We start from the raw sequence: 27,245 nt of genomic DNA on the forward strand, positions 1-27,245 counted from the left end.
TTGTGCAAAGTTGGGCAGCGGCTGGCGGGCGGCGGCAGCGCGCGGCGCCCCGTGCGCCCCCGGGCCCCGAGCTGTGGCTGCTAGAGCGCACGCCCCCTGGCCGCCCCCTTCCCCCCCTGCCTGCCTGCCTGCCTGCTAGCCAGCCGCTGGCCCCCGGCCCCCGGCCCTCCTCCGAGCCAACGCCAGCGACCACCGAGCGCCGCCCCGGCTCCAGGGCTCCCGGGTTCCCGGGCTCCAGGGTAGGTTCTGTGTGGTGAGTCCGCTATTGTCTCAAACTTCCGGAGCAACCGCGGCTTCCTGGCTGGCCGGTACCCCTGCCGCCTTCCCCTCGAAGCGCAGGGGTCTGCGGTGGCGGTCCCCGCCGTGCCCCTGCAGACAAAGGGAAGTGACAGCTGCGCCCCCAGCGCCGGCCGCCCCCTGCAGCAGGCACCACTTGGCGCCGGGAGCCCCCCCTCCCAACAGGTTGCACCCCCCTCTCCCTAGCCCCCCAGATCCCGGTTCTTCAAATACAGGGCTTCCCCAACCCACCCTGTGCCCCGCAGGACAAAGAGCTGAGCTCTGGCACACCCCGAGCACTCGGGAGCCAGGGATGCAGGAGAAACCAGCCCTGCTCGCACTTGGCACCCTCGGGAGAGTTTCTCGATCAGCCCGGAGTTTGGTGCTTCCCCCACCCCCGCCCCTGCCTGGGTCTGTGGAGTCTGTTGTGGGTTGCTGTGACAACAGCTGAGGGCTGCGTGCCTTGCATGAGGGGCTTGGAGATCCCACATCCCTGGTCCTGGTCCTCAGAACTCTTGAAGGGGGCCAGCCAGCCAGGGAAAGGTACGAGGACCAGAGGGATTTCCAGGGCGGGAGACCTGAAAGGCAGGGGGAGGGGAGGAATTTTAAGCATTCCAATAAATTGTTCTGTTGGCTGGGCTGTTTCTATCCCTTGCGATATCAAACATCTCAGTGCTGAGAAATGTCAATATTTGGACTTGAGCAAGCCAGAAAGTTGAAGCAGGAGAGTCAAGCAAAGGGTCCTGGTCTTGGCTTGGCTCAGGCGAACCCAAGCTGTGCATTTGAAGCTGACTGTACACATCTGCTGAAGTCTGATCCAGCCACTGTCCAGGGAGGACAGATCTAGGAAGGGAGGCCGGAAGAGTGGTCCTGGGGGGGCGGGGGACCCCTCCTCCAGGAGCCCCTCACAGGGGGCTCTCTCTGGGCTCTCCTTGGGCCTCCACTTAAATGGCAGTCAACTGGCATTCCACACCTACTATGTGCCAGGCACTGAGCTAATCTCTAGAGATCCAAAGACAGACAAAACCAGCCTCTGTTCTCCAGGCACTCTTAGTCCAGTGGGGGAGATAGTTACAAGATATACAGGGTAGATACTCAGCTTCAACCTGCCCTGACTGGCTCCCTCACCACCCTTCAGTGCTAGGCTTGCCCTGCCTGTGAGCTCCCCACTCCTGCTTTGACTTCTTTTGTCTTTCCTTTGTGCTTTTACTTCTGAAGCTTATCACTTCTGTTCTGGAAAAGATCAGGCTTCTTTATTTTTGCAAAGTACCTTCCACTTGCTGGTAAACCCATGTAGGTCTTTTTGATTTCTTCTGGGCAAACTTCTGGCTGATTGAGACTCTGTGTCCACAAACACTTGTCAGAATCTGGGAGTTGCTTTTAACTCCTCCTGAAACTTTTCAGAGGCCTATGGGAGCCAATAGCTACTAGATAGTAAACAGGAGCTGAGTATTTTCAGTGTAAGCAGAGGCTGCAGGCCAGGCACACACCTCTGTGGGTGAATGAATGAAGGAGGGAGTTGGTCCACTGTTACCTCCAAAAGAAAGAAAACTGCTTCTCCTCTGGCTTCTCTGAACCTTATTTGGGCAGCTGAAATGCTGGCTGACTTTATTAACCCAGAAATGGGCTTGTGCTTCAGGAAACCTTGAAACCGCCACTCCTCACTTTTAGAAGAGAGAAGGGGGGGGGGGGGTTACACAGTTTACACTGTTCAGTTTACACTGTTCAGTTTACACAGACGGAAACTGAGCCCCAGAGATATAATATAACTTGTTCAAGATGATCAAGTTATAGAATAAGGAGATAGAATTCAAACCGAGATTCTCTGATTGAATGTCTAACAATCTTTCCACTCCAATCATGGAGTGGATTCTTCTCAGGGTCATAGAGCAATTAAAGAAGAGAGCTGAGGTTTAACTCGCTTCTCTGACTCCAAATTCAGTGCACTCTCTGTAGTTTGCCAGGATTTTGCATCTAAAGATCCTTCAGTTACTCCATGGTTTTTCTCCCCTGATATAAAGGGAGCATGTTGGAGCATATTCAGTTTTGGGTGACAGCACATATTGCAAAGGAGGACATTAGGCAATTGAGTGTGGTAGGACTATCAGGTTGGGACAGCAAGGTGGCGTAGTAGATAAGAGCACCAGATCTAGAGCCAGGAAGACTCATCTTCCTGAGTTCAAATCCTGCCCCAGACACTTACAACCTGTGTGACCCTGGGTAATCACTTAATTCCTTTTTGCCTCAGTTTCCTCATCTGTAAAATGAGCTGGAGAAGGAAATGGCAAACCAATACAGTATCTTTGCCAAGAAAACCCCAAATTGGGTCATGAAGAGTCAGACAGGACTGAAACGACCCAACTACAAAAAGAATCTGAAGGCAGGTGCAAACAAGGACTCCTTCAAATTGTAACAAAGATGACCTGAGGAGTTGTGCTACTCTGAGTAATTTTGGGAAGGCTCCATCAGATGCTCTATAAAATGCTCTCAATTGCCATCTAACAATACTGTTTTTGAGGCATAACAGATGTTTTAAATGGTGAATCCAGGACAGAGAATCAGTGTGAAGTAGTGAGTGGTACACACTGTTACTGGCTCTGGACAAGTTGCCCTTCAAGTCTATCAGGCAACACTTAAGAGGAAATACAGAGAACATGCCAGTATACATCAGTGGGGGATCAATTCCACTCAGGGATTTCCCTATATAAATGAAATCATAGGTCTAGACCAAAAGGGAAACTCCCTCATATCAGGTATTGAGCTTGGAATCACCGATTTCCAATCCTGATTACATTTCTGTGACCTTAGACAAGTCACTTAACCTCCCTAGGCCTCAGTTTCCCTATCAGTAAAGTGAAGTAGGCTGAAGTAGAAAACTATTAAGATACCTTCCAGTGCCACAGCTATGATCCTAACATTACTCCTTCACTTGGTTTGTACCCTCTGTTTTCCAAGTGTTTATTTTTTTTTTATCATTCTAGAGTATACAGAATAGATGCATAAATACTATAAATTGTTACTCATCAATTTCAGAATATTTGACAAAGCAAAATAAAGCAGCATGGAATAGTGAGTAGAAAGAGAACTGACCTTATTAGGAAGACCTGTTCAAGGTTTATCTCAGCCTCATCTTGGCTTTGTGGCCCTCAGCAAGGCACTTGTGTTTGAGGAGGTCACTCTCAGAGACGGAGTTGCAGAAAGGTTGCCAATCAGTATCAGAGGAGAGACTCCTTATGCAGATTTCTTGACACCTAGTGAGTCCGGAATCTGACCAAAAAAAGGAATAAAGGCAGCTTTAGCCATTGCACTTTGGCAAATGAAAAGGAGTTCTCCCTCCCCTTTGGGAGAGGCAGACCCCTACTTAAACTGAAACTGCCAGTAGCTCCCTGGGTGCTCTCTGTGGGCAGTGGAGTTGGGAGAGTGCTTTCTTTTGATGTAGGCAATGCCAGCTGGGAGCAGTGTTCGGTTCTTTGCTCTGGGCAGAGCAGGTCAGTATCTTCAAGGGAACCCATGCCTTGAGAGACTTTCTTTTGTTATGGTTTTGTTTCCTATCTCTTGTACCATGTCTGAAACCCACAGTTATAGAGCAGACCTGTATTCAGACCAGGGCACCAGATCATGCAGTCAGAGCTAGAAGAGATCTTGGATGCCACATTGTTCAACTTTCTCATTTGACAGATGATGACACTGAAGGGCTTTTCCCCAACTTAACACATTGGTTAGTTAAGTGCCAGTTTGCATATGTGTCTAATAAGAATTCTTTTCAACCTCAAGTCTTAGTCAAGGCTACCCAACTCAGATATCTGGATAGCTCAAGGGAGAATGAGTTTCTTTACCCTAGAGTTAATGCCAATCCTTAAAAGATAGGCTGTTTTGTTGATTACTCTATTTGACCTTGAACCAAGTCATCTAACCTCCTCTAGAATCAAGGCCTCAGTTTCTTTATTTGTCAAAAGAAGGTGGTCCCTGAAAGCCCTTTGAATTCTCATGAATTCTGCCAGAACTGGAATTTGGTGTAAAAATCACTGAATTTGGATTCTATGGACCTGGGTTTGAATCTTTGTTCTTTGACTTGTTGGCTTAGGTGAACTCCAAGGCCATTTACTGCTTTTCTGTATCTCAGTTTCTTCCTCTACAAAAGGGGGGGGGGTAATCTCTGGGTCATTGCAACTTGAAATCAGTGGCTGATAATCTCTGGGTCATTGCAACTTGAAATCAGTGACCTTTCCTGTCACTGTAAATAGAGCTTAAACTGAACAAAATTGATTTCTTTCTCTATTTCTCTATCACCTTCCCCTAAGGCAATCATTGAACTTCTTTTTATGTAGGTGATGAGATACAAAGGTACAATAAGCTTAGTCTGTACTCATCCTCAGGACAAATGCCCAGGGACTTGATGCATTAGATAAATATGCATGAAAAGAAAGCAAAAAAATTAAATGAAAGGAAGATCAAGATTCAGCATAAGATATCTGAGTTTAAAGCAGCCTTCTCCTAAGTTGTTTTCTCTACCTCAGTGAAATTACCTTGGCTGTTGTTTTCTTTGTGGTTTTTGATATCTCAACACCATTTTAAAGGGACACTATCATTTCATCATTAAAAGCCAGACACTTAACCCTCCTTATCAGCTTTCATTCACTTCTTGCCCTGGAAAGTATCACATTGCCTTCCACATATCCCCTTTCATGGGGTTATTCTGTATGTTAGAGAAGGCCACTTAAGACCCTTGAAGTCAATCTCTGGGCCAAAAGTCTTTCTGAGTGCAGTGCTTTGGAGCAATTATACATTTTGGAGGCTTCTATGATAGCATCAGGACTTAGGTACCTGAAAGTTGGGTGTGGAGAATCAAGGTTTTATTCCATAGCTTGATTACATTTATTTTGATCATAATCTATGCATTAGTAATTTACTGATGGGGGGAGGGGGAATTCCAGTCTTGATTTGTGTTGGTCAGTAAGTCTGTTAAGAACCATTCAGGGAGGAATGGTTGCTGACTGAGCACTATAAATATAAGTCAGAATATGGTGTGATAGATTAAAAGACTGAGGACTTGTGTTTGAATCTCATCTCTGTCATTTTTATGTGATCTTGGGCAAGTCATATTTCCCCACTCTGGACCTTAGTTTCCTCATCTGTAAGATGAAGAGGTTGGATTAGATGACCTCTTAAGCTTCCTTTCAGTCGTGCACCATAATAATACTGTACTGTTTGTTCTCTGGTCTTGAAGTGCCTACAAGCTTGGAAGAAGACAGAGCCAATGAAAATGGATTGGAACAATGGGTGGGGGCAGTGCCAGAGGCTCCTAAACAAATAATGCAACCTTATATTATGCAGTAGAGATAATAAATGCTGGAAGAACTCTCGGTGTTCCATTCTGTTACACTTTGGTGGTATCCCATGAACTGACATGGTAAAATTCCAAACAGTTAATGACATGCAGATTCTCTAAGAGATCATCTGAGTGCACATTTGTGGGGAAATGTGTTTAATTTCTTTATCTTTAAATTAAATTAACTTTATTTTGGTGTGGAGAATAGAAGCATTTTCCAAGTTTACATTTATTTCCAGATTTGTCTTTACTTCTCTCCTATGTCTTCAGTCAAATAATCCATTTCATGAGAGTAGACTAAATGTTAAGGAAGGTTTGGGAGGTTACCTAAATTTCTGTTACAGTGAGACAAGATGAAATCCTCCTCCTAGCCAGAACAGCCAGCCCGTTGGAAAGTGTGTTGGAGACAGGAGAAATCTGGGTACAAAACCTACCTTTGACATTTGTTCCCATAATAGAGCATGTAATGAATGGAGAGAGTGGAGGGCCTGGATTCAAATCCCATCTCTAGCAGTTACTTGCTGTGTATAACTATAGTCAAATCACCTTAATATCATTGTGCCTCAGCTTTTCCTTAGCTATAAACAGGAAATTTTGATTCCTGGAAACAGTGACAGTACTAGACTTAGAAATAGTAGAAATCTGAGTTCAAATCTTGTCTCTGACACTTACTATCACTTGATCAATAAACATTTATTAATCTCCTACTATATACCAAGAGCTGTGCCAGCACACTAGGGATACAACAGGAAGCAAAAGACAGTCCCTACCCTGAAGGAGCTCACAACCTAATGGGGGAGGCAACATATGAATGAATTTAGACTATCTAGATAGTCTAAATTCAGGATAAATAGGAAATAATTAAAAGAAGAAAGGCACTAGAATTAAAGGATTGGGACTTAAAGGAAGCCATGGAAGGCAATAAGCAGAAACGAAGAGGGAAAATTTAGGGACATGGAAGGCAGCCAAAGAAAACGCCCAGAGATGAGAGATGGAGGGTCATGTTGATGGAAGAATCAAGAGACCAGTATCACCGAGTCAGAGTATAAGGTAGGTAGTAAGGTATAAGAAGACTGGTAAAGTGGAAGAGGGGATTCGATTACAAAAGACTTTGAATGCTCTATATAACCCTGGACAAATTCTTTACCTTTCTTGAGCCTAAATTTGCTCTTTTGGAAGATGGAGATATTAAACCCTTCTGGGACTTGGGAAGTTCAAATGAGATCTTGTATATAAAAGCATATGGAGGAAGAGGAGGATTTTATCCTCATCTTTATGTACAGTGACATTCAGAAAGAAACAGTACTAGGACTAGCTATCATTATTTTATGCTTAGTGATTGTTTTGATGAGTAAAATTAACTTTTTCGTGATTTTTTTGGGGGGCTAATTGACCAAAACTAACCAGTCTTCCATCGGCACACTGAAAGCCATTTTCTGCAGAGCTCTTATAGTAGAAACATTGATGGGAATGATAGATACCACATTTTAGTAACACATATTTTTTTTATTTCTTCTTTGGGGTCTATATGTTTTGAAAGTTCTTCTATGTAGTTGAGAGATGCTGCATCTTTGGTAGAACAACATTTGTTAAAAAGTTCTTAAATTTTTATGGGTTCATGTTTTGTCTAGGATGGTGGCTAGCAATAGTTTTGACCTCTAATGGTCCAGGTCCAGTATATTCTTTTGGTTGGGCTCTCAAGGACAAGATCTGAATTTGCTGATCTGTCTTGGAAAATGGCGGTCTTCTGATTGGATAATTCTAGCCACTAGGTTGAGTCTCTCTAGGTATTGGGAAGGTGCTTAACTTTTGCAGCCTCAAAGAACATATTCTACAGTAGTCCAAGGCTATAATTCCGAGTGGTGATGGCCTGGACCTGGATTGCCATTATAAATGCCTCTTCCCTATAAACAGATCTGTGTGATCCAACCATTCACTTAATGCTTCTCTGTCAACATGTTTTTAATTGAGATGGTGGTTGTTAACCAGAGAGGGCCACACTTGGGTGTTTACCATTTCACAGGCTCCATTCATATCTTTCAATAAACAATAACATGGCATAAGAGGAAAGTGAGACCAAATTTTTATTAGGAAGCATTAGTTTCCTTTGAGATGTGAGGTGTATGTTTGGGTGTCCAACCACTTTTGCCAATACCCAATGGTGTAAACCAATCAGTCTTTTCTATTGTTTGTTCCAAAAGAATCTGTTAAGCTTTTAACTTGTTTATCTCTATCAAGCCCTTTCCTCCTTTTTGACAAAGAAAGTCATTCAACTTTCCGTAGATGCTTTAGGAGGTAATGGGCCCTGTATTTCATTTCTAATGGATAAGGTTCTGCTAGGGCACTTTTCAAATCTGCCCTCATCAATTTTATAGTTCGAGAAGTATTATTATTTCCAGAAAAGCACTGTTCCAGTCATCCCAGACTAAAGGGGACTGAAAAGGCCTGTTATAACAACATTTCTACTCCCTACTATTACCATAGTAGCTGGAGATTGTCCAATAAACAATAAGATGACATAAGAGGAATGTGAGGGCCAAGTTTCTGTTAGGAACCATGGTTTCCTTTGAGATGTGAGATGTATGTTTGCGTGTGCATATGTGTGTGTTTCTGTCTGTGGCCTAATTAAACTTGTTCAAATAGGTCACATCCAAAGATGGAGCAGCACCTTCTTAGCTTTGGGCTGTATTTAGGCCATATATTCACAATCTATTAGTTTTTTTTTTAATTTAGGAAATAAACAGTAGGTGCTGTCAGCCTCCGTTATAAGAATAGCTAACATTTTAATAACACTTTACATTTTGCAAAGTACAAATTTATCTTACTTGACCCTCAAAATATCTCTGAGGGGTGGCGGTATCAATATCCCCATTTTATAGATGAGGGAACTGAAGATCAGAGAGGGACACTTCTCTTGCCATGTTTTCCTCTTATGTCTCTGACTGATCCTTCTCTGTCTCCTTTGTGGGATTTTTGTCCAGATCATGCCCTCTAACCATAGGTGTCCCTCAGGATTCTATTCTGGGCCCTTTCCTTTTCTCCATCGAGATGCTGCTTCACTTGATGATCTCATCATCTCCTATGGGTTCAATGATCACTCCTGTGCTGACAGTTCTCAAGTCTACTTGTCTTCCCCCATCATCTACTGACCTCGAAATTCACATCTCCAGTTGTCTTTCTGACATTTTTAATTAGATGCCCAGTAGACATCTTAAATTTGACATGCCCAAAATGGAATGAATTATCTTTCCTCCTAAACCCTTATCCATCTTCCCCATCTTATCTTCCCTTTTACACTCAAGGACAACTACATCCCCCAGTTCCTCAGACTGACAAACTAGAATGTCATCCTGGATTCTTCACTTCCTCTCTCATCCCCCAAGTCTAAGCTGAACCAAGGTCTGTTGATTTTACCTTTGCAGCATCTGTTGAATACATCCCTTCTTTTCTGATAGACCTCCTCTCTTCTGACCTGGCCATTCCCTTGTCCATGTCCTCATCACCTCACAAAATAGATTAGTACAGCTGCTTGCTGGAGGTCTGCCTGCCCCAAGCCTCTTGCTATTTCAATTCCTCCATTCAATCACCAAAATGATTTTTGAAATGTTCAGGTCTCAATATGTTATCTCCCTCCCCCCACATACTCTAATGGCTCCCTATGGTCTCCAGGAACAAACAAAATTCTCAAAACCCTTCATAACCTGCCCCCCTCCTACCTTTTCAGTCTTCTTACACTTTCTCCCCACCACTTAATCTTTGACCCAGTGATGCTGGCCTCCTGATTGTTCCGTGAGCAAGGTCCAGGAAGGACCTGAGCCATAGCTTGAACTTAGAATCAGAATCTTCTGCTCCTTAGACTCTCTCTTTCTCCTCACCTACAAGCCTTTGCTTGCCTGGCTCTGAGTGTATCCAGTGGGACACTAGATGCTTGGGAGTGGCGATCAGGAAGAGAAGGTGGTGCTTGAGCTGGGCTTTGAAGGAAAATAGGAATGCCAAGAGGTGAAGATGAGGATGGAATTAATTCCAGGAATTGAGGGAGGACAGGTATAAGGCCAGGTAGAAGAGAAAAGTGGTGGATTATTCTAAGCATTTCTTGTCTGGGGAACAATGTAGCTGAACTGCAGCATTTGAGAAGGGTGAATCTGGAAGGGGAAACAGAGGAGTTGGGATTTAAATCCTGGGAACACTAAGGAATCACTGGAGTTTATCGAGTAAGGAGTGATGTGGTTGGACCTATGTGTTAGGAAAATGTTTGCCAAGTTGTGTGGAGTATGAAATGGAGGGGAGAAAGACCAGGCAAGAGCACCAATTAGGCAGACTTTGCAGTAGTCCAGGCAAGAGGAGGTGGTGAAGGCCTGCACTAGAGTGGTTATGAGTGCAGAGAAGGGACCATATACTAGAGATGTTGGGAAGATCAACATGACAAGATGTGGCAATGTGGTCAAGGTGAGGGAAACTCAACTTTAGGAGTCAAGAATCACTTGTAGGTTTCAAATGGAAAGACTTGAAGAATGGTGGTGTCTTCAGCAAGATCATGAAGTTTGGAAGGGCACATGGGCCACAGTTGATGAAAATCATTTGAAGAAATTGAAGCTATTTAGCCTGAACATGACATGATATTCTCTTCTTATTTGATGGGCAGCCATGCAGAAGAGAGATGAAACTTGTCCTGCTTGGTCCTGGAGGGTGAATCCAGGAGGGAGCCATTGCAGGGAGGGAGGAGTTCTCGAAAAGGGGCCAATCAAGGCATGACGTCATAGAAACCTTCCCAACAATGGGCTTTCCCAGCCTCTCAAGGAAGTGGGAACTCTCCTCACTGAAGATCTGTAAGCAGGAGCTGGATAATCACTAGTCAGGAGTGTTTTGGTGGAGGCTTTGTGTTGGGTCTGGGTTGGACTACAGGGCACTTTGAGTTCCCTGCACCACTGAGGTCCTGTAATGGTGTAACTTGAGGTGGCATTCATGCTGCTAGGTGGCACAGTAGATAGAATAATATATTAGACTGGGAGTTAGGAAAACCCAGCCCTGCAATCTTGGGCAGGTCACTTCTCTGAGCCTCAATTCCCTCATCTGTAAAATGGGGAAATTAATAACACCTACCTCCCACAGTTGTCGTGAGAGTCAAATGAGAATATTTGTCAAGTACTTTGCAAACCTTAAAACAATAGAGAAGTTCTAGTTTGTTTGTTTTACTATCATATTATACAAAGAGCATCAAACTGGGATTCAGGAGACCAGGATTTGGTCCCGGCTCCAATACCTATTATTGTGACCATTTCTTTGAACCACCATATTTTCCAAAGGGGCAAAGAACATATATCCTACATGCCTTGCTGTAAGAAGAGTGCTCTGGAAAGCATAAAGCAGGATGGAGATGCGAGCCATTGTTGGTATATGGGTTTGACTCTTGGGAAGTCAAAAAGGCTACCCTAGGTAGATGACCAGCTGTTGAAGACAACCTCAAGACCCACTTCTCTTAGGAGACTGGCTCCTTCCTGGCTGATCCTTTTGTGTCAGAATTTTGGAGACATGTGATTTCATCAGTAGGGTTCCTTTCTCCACAATTGCTTCCCCAACCCTCCCCCCCCAAATCATATATCATCTATGTACATAGTTGTTTGCATGTTGTCTTCCCCAAGTAGGCTGCAAAGTCCTTGAGGGTAGGAGTTGTCTTGCCTATTGTGAGAGTCTCACCACTTAGCACAGTGCCTGGCATATAGAAGGTGTTTAATAAATTCTATTTGACTTGATAATGTCTAGAGTTGCCATGGTCAAAAATTTCATTCCCCTGCAGCCAAGCTGGTCATATGCCTCCTGGGAGTTAGCTGGTTTGGTACTCAAATGACCTGTGCCCTGCTCTTCCTTCTTTCCGTCTTTCGCCAAGCCCAGGCTGAGCCTTGCTCATCAGCAGAGTTTCCAGTTACTTATAACAGTCCAGACTTATGGCCTTTGAGTCCAGATGGGCCATTGGAGCCCCACCACCATGTAGGACTTGAGGATCTAAAAAAGAACATGCAGAAATGACCAAATGATCACAGGATTCCATTTGTGTGGAGTTGTCCGTTATGTGCACAAGCTTTTATTGTCATTCATCCAGAGCTGATCCTGTTCCTTTTTTTGAATGTTTTATTACCCACAATCCATTTGAAGGGGCCTTCCCTGAGGCTCTGAGTCCTGGAATGGGCAGCACACACCTGTAGAAGACACCAAGGGATGGCAAGAGAGGCACACTAGCTCAATGACCACCTCTTGACCTCCGTTTCCTCATCTGTAAAATGGAGAATAATATTGCTTGTGCTTAATTTCCCTCACCAGATTGTGAGGCTCAAATGACAGAATGTGTCTGCAGAGGGTTTTGTAAGACCTTTATCCAGTAGAGCAGCAACACTTATTACAGCAGAAATTGGGTTGAATTTGGAACTGTGGAATAAAGGGCTTAGGTTCAAATCTCAGCCTTCCCCCTTTGTACCTGTAACCCTTAATCTTCCTCGGTCTCAGTTTCCTCATGTATAAAGTGAGAGTATTAGATGCGATGGCCACTGGGACATTCTGTATGTGTGTGTGTGTATTTGTGTGTATGTGTGTGTGTGTGTATCTTTCCCTCCCTTCCTCTCTCTTCTTCCTCCTCCTTCTCCTCCCCTTTTCCTCCTCCTCCTCCTCCTTCTTTCTCTCTCCCTCTCTCCCTTCTTCCCTCTCTCTCTCCCTCTTTTCCTCTCTTCCTTTCTCTCTGTCTCTCTCTCTCTTCTCTCTCCCACCATGGAGAAAGGAAGATGGTAATCGACTGATACAATTGCTTGTGTAAATCATACTTTTTATTTACAAAGCATTTTCCTTGCCATAGACTTGGGAGTATTAACAGTTAAATTAGGACTCTGATCCTTATTTTTCATAAAGTTTTTTAGTATTTACTTGGATGGGAAAAAGCAGAGAGATAGAAAAAGCCTATTCTAGCTAGCCACATGGGTGTTCTCAACATGGCCCCCTCAACCACCTAACATCCCCATTTTACTGAGGAACAAACTGAAATTCAAGACAGTTGGATTTGGAATTGGGAAGACTCAAGTTCAAATTCCACTTTCAGTCACATATTATTAGGGTTTCCCTGGGCAAATCTCTTAAATTCTCAGAGCCTCAATCTCCTCTTCTGCAAAATGGGGTTGATGATAATAGCTCCTCCTTCACTGGGTTGTTGTCAAATGCATGAAAAGCCCTTTGGCAGCAGTAAAGAACTCTATAAAGGTCAGCATTGCTGGTGATGACATATCATGTTACACAATAAATGTGCCAAACTGTAGCAAAATAAAATGTTCTGTCATTTCTCCTCTCTCTCAACTCTCCTCCTGGTAGGGACTCTGGGCTTGGAGTTGGGAGAGGCCAGGTGCCAGCAGTTAACTTTGTTGTTTGATCTTGGTCAAGTCCCTTCCATTGGAAACTCTGTTTCATCATCTGTAGAATGGGAGTAATAATGATCACACTACCTACCTGACCAGATTGTTTTTTAAAAAGTACTTTGCAAAGCTCAAATCCTGTATAAATGTCATCTTTCTCAGGCTCTAAAAATCAACAGCAATAATAATGAAAGTTCCTAGAAAGGAGTGGAGAAGTTTTTCCTCCATTTTCCTACTATCTTCTCCTAATGAATTCCTCTCCATTCTTGCCTCCCTCTCGAATCATCAGGATCCATCTTTAATAGCCTCCCTGGCTGCAGTCGGCTTAGAGCTAGCCGTGGGTGAGCCCAGGCCCTTCCCTACTCCAGGCAGGGCCTGCCCCTTGCATTGATGCTAGAAATATAAACTTATAATAATTTCCCCTTTTACCCTTTGTCATCTGATAACTCGCCTGCCCCCCTCATTTCTGTCTCTGGGAAATGTTTTCCGACAGTCTTCTCACCAGCTGCTACACTCACTCCAGTGCCCAGTGCCTAGCTTGGGAATTTTTTAACCTGCCTGTTGGCTCTGTCTGTCCATCTGTCTATCTGTCATCAACTGCTTTGAGGAGGGCAGCCGGGCCCTCTTCACTTTCTCCTTCGTCTTCCTCTGTGGTGAAACATGAGAGCAGGCTCCAGTCCACCTTCTTTGAATGGACTTCCAGCACAACCACATGCTAATTTGCCATTTGGAATAATGAGAGTTCACATTCATTTAGCATTTTAACAGTTGCAGATTCATTATTCAGTGCAGTGCCTGGCCAGTAGTCAGTGTCTGCTAATGACTCACTGATTGTCCAAGGTCACGCAGTAAGTGTGAGTGGTAGCCAGGATTTGAACTTGGGTTCTTGGAAACCAAGTCCAGCATCCTAACTCAGGTTTTAACTTTTAGAAGTAGGATGTGGACCAAGGTATTCGGCCCTCTCTACATTCTGCCTCATTGCCTTAAATCAAGGGATGCTGTGTGACCCTGGGCAAGTCACTTGACCCCCATTGCCTACCCTTACCACTCTTCTGCCTTGGAGCCAATACACAGTATTGACTCCAAGACGGAAGGTAAGCATTTAAAAAAAAATCAAGGGATGAATGGATGAATGGAATGGATGGATCGATGGAATGGATGGTTGGATGGATGATTGGGATGGATATTGATAGAGGTGAAAGCACTTGCCCAAGGTCATATGGGGTCTGAGTCAAAGCCAGGATTCCTACTAAGCACATTTCATTGTTGATTCAAGGCCTTTCTACTATACCACACAACTCAACTCAAGGGGGATGCCTGCCATAGAATGTGAAGCAAATCACAAAGAAGGCACATTTATTTGGGCTTAACAATACTGAGTTTTTCCCTTCCCCTCTCACTATTTTTGAAGGACAATTCAGGAAATATTAGATCATCACAGGCTAACAGTTCTGGTAGAGACCTCATTGCCCAGTTATAGAATCCCTTTTCCAAAGTATCAGGTGATGGTATCCAAATGCCATCAGCCTAGGTTTCCTCCCCTGTAAACCGAGTGAGTTAGAGTCCCTTCTTCCAATTCCCGATTCTCCATATTTCTATTTCTTATTTCCCTCATATAAAGAACGCTTTCCCTTTTTGTGAGTAGGCTTCGTGGGGCTGAGATTATTGGCTCCTTTTATGCAGGGTATGCCTTAAGTACTCCCAGCCACCGAGCCCAATGCTCTCATGCCTTACTTTTTTTTTTGTCTTGGCTCTTTAAGGAGAAATAATAGCTCTTTCCTTCAAAGGGTTGTGCTCGAACCCACTTTAAATAGTGAATGAAGGAGGCGGCTCTGTTGCTCAGTGGATAGAGAGCCAGACCTGGAGATGGGAGGTCCTGGGTCCAAATATGGCCTCAGACACTTCCTAGATATATGACCCCTGGGCAAGTCACTCAACCTCCATTGCCTCTTCCTATCTACTCTTCTGCCTTAGAACCGATACACAGTACTGATTCTAAGGTGGAAGGTGAAAGTTTAAAAAAAATAGTGAATGACTTTGGCCTTTCCTCAGCAGGTCCAGGGCACAGCAGGCTTTGTAGATGCAGAGCCAAGAGTTGGGTTTGCCAGCCAATACTTAATGCTCTTGGAAAGGGGCCTTTTGAGGGGAGTTGTTTAAATATAATATCAACTAACTTTAAGGTTTGCAAAGCACTTTGCATATGTTGTCTCATATGTTGACAACACTAGGAGATAGGTTATCCCCAGTTCATGTTTTAATTTATTCATTTGTTATTATTGTTATTATCCCTAATTTATAAATGAGGAAACTGATACAAACCAATATGATAAAAACCAGCCCAGGGTCACATAGCTAGGAAGCGTCTAAGGTGGCATTTATGCTCTGGTCTTCCTTGCTCCAATCCAGTGCCCTAACTAGTCAACCATCTAGCTATTCCATATAAGAACAGAAATCAGGGAGGAAGCTTTAAATGTCTCTGGTGTGTCCTTGAAATCCAGATTTAGTATCAGGAGTTTTGTTGTTCAGTTGTTTCAGGCATGTCCAAGTCTTCATGACCCTATTTGGGGTTTTCTTGGCAAAGATATTAGAGTAGTTTGCCATTTCCTTCTCCATGCCATTTTACAGATGAGGAAACTGAGGCAAACAGGGTGAGGTGCCTTGCCTAGGGTCACACAAGCTAGTAAGTATTTGAGGCCAGATTTTATTCAGATGGATGGATGAGTGTTCCTGATGGCAGGCCTGGCACTTAATCACTATACCCTAGACAAGAACTGGATTGGGAGTCGTAGTGCCTTGGTTCAAATCTAAATTCTTTTGTTTACTACCAGGGTGATGTTGGAGAAGTTGTTGCATCTCTGAGATGGATAGAGTAGAGTAGAGTAGAGCAGAGCAGAGCAGAGTAGAGTAGAGCAGGGACCAGTGGTCCCAGAGAGCAGGAAGGAATGTTAGTAATGGGTAGAAATAGAAAAGAATCAGATTTTGGCTTTTGATAAGGAAGAAGTTGCTAATCACGGCATCTATCCTCAAGTGGAATAGGTTGCCTTGGGAAGAGAGAGAGAATTCCCCCTCACTGAAAGTCTCCAAGCAAAGGCTGGATGGCCTCTTGCTGGAGGAGGAACTCTTTTCAGGTATGGATGGGACAAAATGCTCTCTTCCAACTCAGATTCTGTGATTCTGGGAGATAAAGTGAGAAACTTATCTTGGAGTTAAATGGCACATCCCTTCTGTTCTACTCTTGCATTCCCTTCTGCTGCCCAGTTTTCTGCCTGTTGGCACCTTCTGATCCTTTAGGGTCCAGTTCAGATGCCAGTCATGAGTCCTGTGAAGCCTTCTTACATGCCCCCAAACCAAAGTGATCTCTCCAACCTCTGATTTCATGACATTTTGTCTTCTTATATATGCAAAGGACACGTCAAGAAATATCTTCTACATCCCTCCAAGATCAGAGCACTGAGAAGGTATTAAGGGCATCCAGAGTTTGTGTGAGACAAGCCCCTGCCCTCCATGAGCTTACATACATTTCAGACAGCATCGTTACCATCTTCTCAGGCTAAGTTCATGAAAGACAAAGCAATGCATGGAGTGTTCTAATGGGAAAGATCATTACCAACTAGGGACTCCAAGAAGGGATCATAGAGAGAATGGGATCTAAGCTGCACCTTCAGGGATGGGCCAGAGTTCAACAGGCAGAGGAAGCCAGAGAGAGCGTTCCAGACATTGGGTACAAGCTGGTCAAAGTCAGTGAGGCATGGGAGCACATTGGACAGAAAGGGGTCTAGTCTGGTTGGAGCATAATGCAGGAGAGCTTGTAATTTGAGCTTGGAAAGGCAGAGTGGTGCCAGATTTGTGAAGTAATAATAACAACAATAATTTGCATTTCCATAGTGCTTTTGGATTTTTAAAGAACTTTACAAATATCCCATTTGATCCTTCTGACATCTCTGGGAGGTAAGAGCTATTATTATCCCCATTTTAAATATGAGGAAACTAAGGCTGGCAGAGGTTAATTGATTTGTCCAGTGTCACCCAGCCAGGAAGTGTTTGAGGCTAGATTTTAACTCAGATCTTCCTACCTCTAGTCCCAGTGCTCTGTGCACTTGAGAGCCAACTAGCTGCTTCATGGAAGGCCATGAATGCCAAGTAAAGAAATCAATACTTTACTCAGGAGACCACAGAAAGCTACCGAAGACTTCTGAAAAAGAATGGCATGAGTTTGCTTTTTTTTTTTTTTAAATAAATGTTTATCAAATTGAACTGAATGACCAGATATTTATGGTTAAGGAAGTTTATACAACAACTGAATAGATATGGGGGAAATAATGAGAATAGAGTGACCAGTAAGAAGAAATGTGCCAGAGGTTGATTGAAGCAGGCCTTGGCTGCTGATTAGATAGGAGAAATGAAGGAGAGGGAAGAGTAAGCCATAAACCCAAGGTTTGGAACTTCAGGGACTGAGTGAATGGTAGGACCTGGACCAAAGTTACACCGTCAGAAGCAAGGAGGAGATTTAGGGGAAAAACTAATGAGTGAGCTCAGTTTGGGAGCTGAGTGAGTTTTAGGTGCCATTGAGACAAAAGGAGGTTGGATTCGAGGTCAGAAGAGAATGGACATGACAAGAGAAAGAAGTTTGGGAGTCATCTACACAGATGTAGTAGTTGAAGGCCCAACAACGAATTTGTTGACCAAATTTGATCGTCAAAGAAATCAATTTAGGGAGAAGTAAAAAGGTAAAGGAAGAAGATTAGGTTTTTATTTGTGTCACGCTTATAACGTGTATATTTCCTCGCCTCAATTCTTCTGCTTCTCTTCCTTGAGTAAATGTACACATACACACATCACCATTCATCCTGGTTTTTGGCTTGCCACTGGACTTCATTGACTCTAGAAGAGAGAGGATGAAGCTGATGGCATTTTGCAAGTCTTCCTCACTTCCAATTCATGAGCAAGTCAAGACATCCCCCCATGATGCCATTTGTCCTTCTTGGAAAACCAAGGATACCTCAGAAAATTCCTCGAAAAGTCACTTAACCTTACTTGCCTACCCCTTACTGCTCTTTTACCTTGGAACTGATTCTTAGTATTAATTCTAAGACAGAAGGTAAGGGTTTAAAAAAAAATAAAGAAAAGAAAGCCATCAACAAACAACACACAGTACTACCAAAGCTCTTATTTCAAAAACACAAATGCAGTTGATACATTAGGGAACATTTTGAACACAACTCAAATTTTGAGTTTGCTTATACGAGGTTTCTTTTGAGAAAAACAGAGCGAGAGGACAAGGGGTGGGGGGAGAAGCCGTATTTACTGTATATCTTTTGGCATAGAAAGAGCAGTGGTTAGAGAAAGGCAGGTCTGACCCGATCCCCTCCCTTCAGATTCCCTGGGACTTTCCAACCTCTCTTGGGAATCAGGGTAGAAGCTGAGCAGTAGCCTTTATTGCAGTTTTTATTTATTTCTTAACTATTTAGCATGTATAAAACTGTCCTACTGTTTTAATTAGGTTTCTGTCTTTTTTATGTGTCACTGATGAAATTTTTGAGCATTGTATTCCTAACCCCATTTCCCCCATAAATCCTTTGTTTTTATTACTCAATTTTACGTGGTGCGGTGCTTTTGTGTGAACTTAAAGCAGAACTGACTGCATATGTAATTTCAACTCATAGTTCATGATTATTCAACATTCTTTGGTTACATGGAATAAAATATAATTAGTCTACACTTAGCAAAATAGCTGAAATGCTTGATACCATAATTATGGCAAATACAGTGTTTTTTATTAAAAATAAAAGTAAACATAATTCATTGATATATTGGAATTCACAAAGAAAATTCTGGCCTCATGGGAAAAGCTTTCTATCTCATCCTCTCCAAATTATTCAGTATATTCATTTAGTAGATATTTAATAAATTCCATTTATAAGTGGCCTATTTAATAAATGCCATTAATTACCCCCAAGAAGCTTGCCATTTAGTAAGGTTGGAGAGATTCTAAAGCAAGTTAGAAGATAAATGAAAATCTTGTAAAGTCTTGAAATCATACCGTCTTGGCTTTGATGCCTTAAGTAGATAAGAAGACTTCTGAACTGAGTCTAACTATCAGAACTCTAAACAGGGCCTGTAAATCTCCTTGAATCAAAGCCATGGGTGGGAGATTGGGTCATGTTCAGAGAAATGGTGTCAAGAAAAGAAGTTCTGTCAGAACTGGAGGGAGACTCCAAGTAGATTTAAAGACTGGTACAAGCAAGGACCAAGGAGAGGACTGAGCAGAGGCTGAAAACTTCCACAGCAGAGAAAGAAAATGCTGAATGAACAGTCATTGGTTCTGTAGGCATCTGTTTCAGAAAAGAGAGGGGTGTCTACTAAAGGACCACACCAATGCAACTATCAGTAATATGTAAATAAGTCTTGATTGATCACACATGTTAAAACCAGTGGAAATGCGAGTCGGATATGGGGGAGTGAAGGGGGGGTGAAGGGGAAAGTAAAAACAAGAATTATGAAACCATGGAAAATGTTTCTAAAAAAAATTTTTTAATTAAAAAAATCAAATCAAAGGAAAAAAAAAGAAAAGGAAAGAGAGGGGTGTCTAGAGAAAAGGTCAGTTATTTTCCCCAACTTTCCCTCTCATTGTCCACCAATCCACAACAGTATAATTTAATCTGCTCTCCATCACCCAGACATTTCCAGTAACTGTCTTTTGCCTCAACCGCAAAGGGGCAACAGGTTAACTAGAGATAGTTATGAATGTAAGGTTGGGCAAAGAGCCCAGACTCTGCCTAGGTATAAGAAAATTTCCTAAATGCAGGTTTAGAGCGTTGTAAACTCAAAAATTTTTTATTTAAAATAAACTTCCTAAAACTGATAAGAGAAGGGGCAGCTAGAAAGCTTAGTGGATAGAGAGCCAGGTCTAGAGATGGGAAGTCCTGGATTCAAATCTGACCTCAGACACTTAACTGAGTAAGTCACTAAACCCCAATTGCCTAGCCATCACATCTCTTCTGCCTTGAAACCAATAGGAAGTATCAGTTCTAAGACCAAAGGTAAGGACTTAAAAAAAAAAGATAAGAGGGAAAGAGGGACTTTAGGGACTATTATATTGTAGCCCCCTGCCCCAAGTTTCAAATGTGCTGATTTTTGCCAGAAAGTCTTACAATTAGAATATGAGACTCACTTGTGTACTAATTTATGTCAGAATCTCTGAGACCTATTGTGTGCATGGTAAGCTCCTTGAGGACAGTCATACTCCTAATTCTGCGGTGCGCACATTATATATATATATATATATATATATATGAGGCATTTATTAAGCTTCTGATTGGTTTGCCATCTCCAAAGTCTTAGGCAGGGAGATGTAAGGGATTGACTGGAATATGAACAATAAACATAGAAGTTTCTCGAAAATGAGAGGGTGAGGTTGAGAGAGAGGAAGGAGAGAGGGGGCTGGTCCAGAGGAGAGAGGGGCAGCCTGCTGCAAGAGGGACCAGGTGCGAATTCTCAAGAGTTCTGTCCTCGTTTTGTTTTTACTCTCAAAGATGCTATATGGCAACAGGATGGCTTAGAGTCAAATTCCCCAGACATATACTAGTGTTATAACTCCGTCTTTGGAGAATGCAACAAGAGAGCCTATGTAAAGCGCTTGACTTTAAATGTACTGTGATAGCTGTTGTTTTGCTTATGAATGGTGAAAAGGACAGACAAAAGGAGGCAGCTCTTGATTTCCCATTATTGTTGTCCAGTTGCTTTTTCAGTCCTGTTGACTTTTGGTGTCCTCATTTAGGATTTTCTTGGCAAAGATGCTGGAGTAGTTTGCCATTTCCTTCTTGAGCTCATTTTGCAGATAAGGAAACTGATGTTAACAGGGTGAAATGTCTTGCCCAGGACCACACAGCGAATAAGTATCTGAGGCCAGATTTGAACTCAGGAAGAGGAGTCCTTCCTGACTTCAGGCCTAGCACTCCAAGCACTGCACCATCCTGTTCCCTTGCCATTGTAGGGAGCCAAAAAAAAAATCCCAACCAAACCCTTGAGTGTTAAAGTTCAACTCCCAAGTTCTTTTTTTTCCTTGTCTACTTCATCCTTAAAAAAAATAAAATAAAATAAAAAGTAAACCCAACCCAATTCTGATCTCCCACAGGATATATTTTCCCAAGTTGCAGGAGGAAATGTAGCTTCCCCCTTTATATTTCCCATTCTGATATTATTTCATAAGCTCTGAACAAAGCTGAGACTCTGCATCCTTTGCATATTCAGACTCTCATTCTGAGTTGTCCCCTTTCCTTTTCTAAGAAATCCAGAAATGGCTGATCCCTCGTGCCAATGACAGAGAATCTCTTCATTCTAGCTGGCATGTTGTGTAACTAGTAAATGTTTAAGCTGGATCATTGGATGATCATTGGGTCAGAACCTCATTTTCACCAGGGGTCTCTCTCAGGCTGGAGAAGCCAGTCTAGCAGCCGTTACCGGGGACCATCTTCAAGACCCAGTTTTCTGATGTGCCATAGGTTTACTTCCCAGGTATGGATTTTCTAAGCCTATCTCATCAAATGTATACTATTGCTAGGTTAATATTAACTTAGAATAACAAAAAGAGCATTGGACTTAGGCTCAGTTTGAATTTAATTTCCTCTGCTTAAAGCCTCGATAATCTTGAACAGTTTTATCCTTTTAAGAGACATTATTAAGTGTCTACTATGTGTCAGGCAGTATACCAAAAAAGAAAGAAAAGAAGAGAAAAGAAAAGAAAAGAAACAGACCTGCTGTCTAGGAGCTTTAATTCTACTGGGGAGAAACAATATATACAAAAATAAGTCAAAATAATCTATGTGTTCAGTGATTAGGTGGGAGCACAGAGGGGCAGGAAAGTCCTCGTGCTTGAGGTCCCAGTTGAGTCAAAGACCCAAGAGGAAGACCTAGGAGGCAAATGTAAGCAAGAAGAGAGTTCTCCAGGCATGGAGGTAGGAGATGGGGAACAACAAGGAGTTTGGCTAACACACAGGATGTTGTAGGAAGAATATTGTGGAATTGGTTAGTGTGATGGATTGGTCACTTTTCCTCTCTGTGCTTCAAGTTTCTCCCTTTTAAAAAGAGGAAATCTGTCTGGATGGTTTCCAAGATGTAACTCCTGAGGTTCTGTGTCTCTTGAGAGACTGACAGGCTCAAATTTTTTACTTATTGTTTTATCAACTTGCCTATTCTTAATAAATTGAGGCAGTATGCATATTAGTATATGATGGACAAAGAGGCTGAGAATGAGAGACAGAAAGAGGCTGCCAGTGGTGTTGAGATCAAATCCCTCCTCTCTTGCTCTGGGAATTCAATTTTCCTCCTTGGACCTTAGTTTCCTTATCTTTAAAACAAGGGGTTGGACTAGATAGCATCTGAAGTTCTTCCAGCCTGACCTCTATGAATGTGTGAGCATTTGGCAGCCCTTTCCAATCCTGCCCTTAACCAACTTGAATTCTTCCTTCAAAAAGCCCTAAGGTCTAAGAACACAGTTTAAATCTAGGAGATATTTCCTCGGGAATTTACTGGGGCTCTGCCTTTTGATATTTCATTAAATGTTTTCTTTATCTCAAGTATCTCCTCTCCACATTGATTGAACTTGCCCATTATAATGGAAGAACCTTATACATGAATCAATCTCCCTTTCACATCATACTGAAAATGGGATGGATTGAGATGGAGAAGCCCTCATTAATGCACTCACTGGTCAGGCAAAAACTAAAGTAACACCATCTCTGCTTCAAAGAGCTTGTGTTTGGAGGAGATGGTCCATATGGAGAGGTTCCCATGCAGAGTGGTTAGAAAGGAAATGTGAAGGCACTGTGGTAGGGCTGTTGAAAAGGCCCAACCCAATGGTCTTTAGGGAACACAGTTGGGAAGAGGAGATTGATCTCCCTCTGTGTAGGCAAGGTGCTGGCTGGGACTGGACTGGACATTGTGCATAACTCTTCCAGCCTTATTTCCTGTACCCCTTACTGATATCCTTAAAATTAAATTGTGCTATATTGAGTCAAGCTTAAAAATGCCTTAAGTTGTGAACTGTAATATATTCATTATTTTTATAATTTGTGAATATATATATATATATAATTTACAATATATTCAATATAATTTTATAATATATTCAAAGACACTTTTGGTCCAAACTGGGTTGTAATTATCTCTCTTCAATTACAAAAACCATTCACTTTGAGCATATTAGGGGTGGGAGTAGATACAGAGGAGAAAATTCTGGCCCAATGAATGGGAGAAAAAAATAAACCAACTTCCTAATAATTAAAGAAATTAGAGTCAAGGGATCTGAATTCAAATATCCCCTGTTACTTTCTACCTGCGTGACCTTAGGAGACTCTTATTTCTCTTCTCAAGTCTCAGTTTTAACTGTAAGATGAGGGTTTTAGGCGAGATGGCATCTGAATTCCTTTTGAGCTCTAATTCTGTGGTTTATTTTTTAATTCTTTGGCTACTTGTTTGCTATTCTGTTCAGGTAAAGATTGTATTTGTTTTCTTTTGAAGGCTCTTCCAACTGTGGGATTCTAGGATGAACTTTTTTTTCCATTTCTACTTGGAGTCTCCTCAGGTCGATAGAATAATGTTCATTTTCCTTCAGGTTTGGGGGGACCATCTCTAAAAAGCAGACGTAGAAAACTGAATTCCACTGGAATGACCTTACTTAGATATTTGTGGCCAAGTTTTCGATATCCACATTTGATGAACAGGTTGGGTGAATGAACTGAACTTTGTAAATTGATGCTCAGAAAAGATAAATGAATTCCTCATTTTGGGGGGATAGTTCTTAAAAGCCTCATTGAGCATGATGGACTGGGCAGAGAACCGAACAATTTAGACAAGACTACAAAGACCTTCGTGAGATCAAAATTGTGCTTTAGACAAAGGGGAATGAATATTCATCTGGAAGAAGGTGAGGAGAGACAGACAGCAAAATAGACTGAATACATAATACCTGAAGTCTTCATTAAGTCCTCGTGCAGTTTTGAACTCTAATACCTCAGATTGTCAGGACAATAAATAAAAGGCTCGGAATGAATTTAAAGGGGGAGAGAATGTTGTTTTCTTTCCTGCTGTGGTCTCCAGTTCCATCATCCATCTGGTAGTTATCTTCTCATCTTCAGGTCATCAAGTTCATTTTTGTTGTAGGTTCTGAAATCAGAATAAATATTGAATGATTGTCTAATGTCGTAATTTTAAACATTAGAGAGTCATGGGTTCCCTGCCTTGAACGGGACCTCAGAAGACATTTAGTACAATTCAGACCTGAAGAATTCCCTTTACGAAGTACGAAATCAGTGGTCAGCCATCCAGCTTTGGTATGGAGACCACCACTGAAAGGAATCCCACTTCTTTTGGAGGCAATTCCTTCCACGCCTAGACAGCTTTAATTACTAGAAACTTTAAGCTCATATCAAGTCTAAGTCTGTCTCCTTGCAACTTCTACCCTCTAAGGACAAGCAGGTATATATATATATATATATGACAGTTTTGTTTTTTTTTGAAGACTTGAAGGGAATCATTATACTCTCAAGTTTTCTCCATGTTAAAGATCCCCAGTTCCTTCTAACAATCCTTATAGCTTGTGATTCCGAGGCTCTTACTTATCCTGGTTCCCCACTTAAAGATATTTCCATATAATCAGTATGCTTCCTAACATGTTAGTGTCCAGCCCCTGCTTAGGTCTGAACAAGCAGAGCACCATGGGACTATCACCTCCTTTGGGTTGAGATAATGGGTCATTAGAGACTGGATAATGAAATATAGTTTTTTTTTCCCCCTTAGCTTTGTTGGCTTCTTTGTTCTACAGTTGATTCATTGAATTTGCAGGCATCAGAATCTCCAGATCTTTTTCAGATGAATTGCTGTCTAGCCACACCCCATCTTTTAAGTGTGAAGTTGATTTTTTTTAACCTAAGCATAAAACTTATGCATCGATCTCCATGGATTTCATCTCATCAGCTTCTTCCCAATAGCCTAAGCCTATTGAAATCTCTTTGGATCTTGATTTGGCATAATAATCCGTAATTCAGTTATCCAGAAACACAAATTGTTTCCTGCCTGCCTTTGGAGCTAAGCACCTGGCACATAGTAGGTTCTTACTAAATACTTGTTGGTTTGACAAGAAGCACATTAGCTCTCCTTCCCAGCCCAGTTGTCATCAGCCTATCTGAGAAGCATGCCTTCATCTAAGTCATTGGAGGTATTAAATAGCTCCTGCCAAGAACAGATTCTTATAACAATTTTAAAGTAATGAATGAAACCGCTTTCAAATGTTGCGTGCGTAGGTGCTAGACACACGCAGACACACTCAGAATTCCCCAAGCAGGTGATGGCAGAGCTCTTCTTGGGTGCTCGTAGGCAGGAAGGGATGAGCTGTGCCCTTTTCCCTCTGGTTATCTAGCCTTTCAAACAATTGATGGGTGGGGAAGGGAGATGGAGAGGTTGCCGTGGAGCTTTCAGTCATACAACCCTCCTTGTACCTCAACATTTGAGGTATTCCTTATGGTAACTCCCTTCCCTCAGGTCATCAGGAATTCCTTTGTGATGCTATCAGAGCTGGAGAGAGGCCATGGCTGTGGTGTTGTAGCACCACTCATGAACCATCATCAGTCACCTAATTCAAGACTTCCCTTGGAAGACCCCTGATTTGAATCACCAAAATGTATCATGTACATGGACTTTCTGAAACATAGATCGAATGAGTCCGTGATGAAAGGGGCCATGGACATCACTCATGTATTCTTACCAACAGAAGGCATCCAAGGAAGGCAGCATCATGGAAGTGTAAGTGACCCAACAGTCCACAAGGGAGTATTAGGCAGAGAATCTGGTAGGCAGGCACACCCCTACAGAAGGGGATTTTGTTGTACTTATTAAACCCTTACCTTCTGTCTTAGAATACAATACTAAGTATTGGTTTCAAGGCAGAAGGGCAGTAAATACTAGGCGACTGGAATTAAGTGACTTGTCCAGGGTCACACAGCTCGGAAGTATCTGAGGTCAGATTTCAATAGAAGGGGATCCTTGACCTTAAGTCTTGAGAGACTTCAAGAGGTCCTCCAAAAGGAAGTGAAGAAATGAGGGACTATAGGCTGATGGAAACAAGACCCTCTGACTATGCTTTTAATCCCTTATTAAAAGAAGCGTCCATAATGAAGAAGCTAATAGTCCTACTGCCCTGGTCAGTCCCTTTTAGAGTATAATGTTCTGTTGTGAGAAGAATATTTTTGCCGGAAAATTGACTTATGGGAGCAGTTTGGGAGGCAGCCGACCAATTTGGCGTGGGAACTGGAAACCATGTCCGTCTCAATATCATTCATAGGAAGCGGAGTTTCAGTTCAATTTAATCAAATTCAAATATGTATTAAGTACCCACTTGGTCTGAAGCTTTGTGCTTTAGCTTTTTTGGAATGTTTAAAGGGCTGCTGGGAGGAGAAGTGACACCGTGTAATCCGAGAGGAGCCCTGTGGCAGTGCTGTATAGTTTTTAACAGCCACAGATTTGGAACCAAGAGCTAGTAGGTTCAGATACCCAGATCTACCTTGTATGACCTGAGTTAAGTCATTTATCTCTCTGAGCAGAAGTCTTCATTTATAAAATGAAGGGTGTTGGGCTACATGATTGTAAAGACTCTGCCTTGCCACTCTAAATTCTACAGTCTCTGATCCACTATGCTACAGGGAGGCAAATTTTGGCTCAGCGTGAGGACAAAGTTCCTAATAAGTCAAGCTGGTCAGTACTAGGATAAGTGTTGTTAAAAATAATAAACTCAAATTTTTGTTGTTTAGTTATTTTCAGTTGTGTCAGAACTTTCATGACCCTTTTTGGGGGGTTTCATGGAAAAGATACTGTCATGGTTGGCTTGTTCCTTCTCCAGCTCATTTTACAGATGAGGAAACTGAAGCAAACAGGATTGAGTGACTTGCCCAGGGTCACACAGCTAGTGTCTGAGGCTGTATTTAAACTCAAGTCTTCTTGACTCCAGGGCCAGTGCTCTATCCACTGTGCCACCTAGCTGCTCCAGGCTAAAACCACTGGAATCATTTACAGACAGCCTATGTGACCACTTCTTGGTCATGCTGGAGACATGATATTTGAAGTCTTTTCCAGCTCTGAGGGAGCATAACAAATGTATGTGAATTAGAACAGATCTTTTCTTGATTCTCTAGTTTCTATTAATTCTGCTAATTCATCAGCAATTCCGTTGTAATTTAGAAAGTTGCTTAGGGTACTTAATA

The 27,245-nt window shown here is 42.4% G+C and overlaps 1 protein-coding gene across 1 annotated transcript in view; it reads left to right on the plus strand.

Moving 5' to 3' along the window:
- The first annotated feature begins 181 nt into the window (after window positions 1-181).
- Window positions 182-27,245, plus strand: part of RHOBTB1 (Rho related BTB domain containing 1) — a 104,623-nt gene continuing 77,559 nt past the window's right edge. The window contains exon 1 of the mRNA XM_044659215.1: window positions 182-239. The gene's annotated coding sequence lies outside the window, so the exon portion shown is untranslated. The remainder of the gene's footprint in view (window positions 240-27,245) is intronic.

The sequence above is a fragment of the Gracilinanus agilis genome, chromosome 2, assembly GCF_016433145.1.
Source record: "Gracilinanus agilis isolate LMUSP501 chromosome 2, AgileGrace, whole genome shotgun sequence".
In the NCBI taxonomy this organism is placed as follows: domain Eukaryota; kingdom Metazoa; phylum Chordata; class Mammalia; order Didelphimorphia; family Didelphidae; genus Gracilinanus; species Gracilinanus agilis.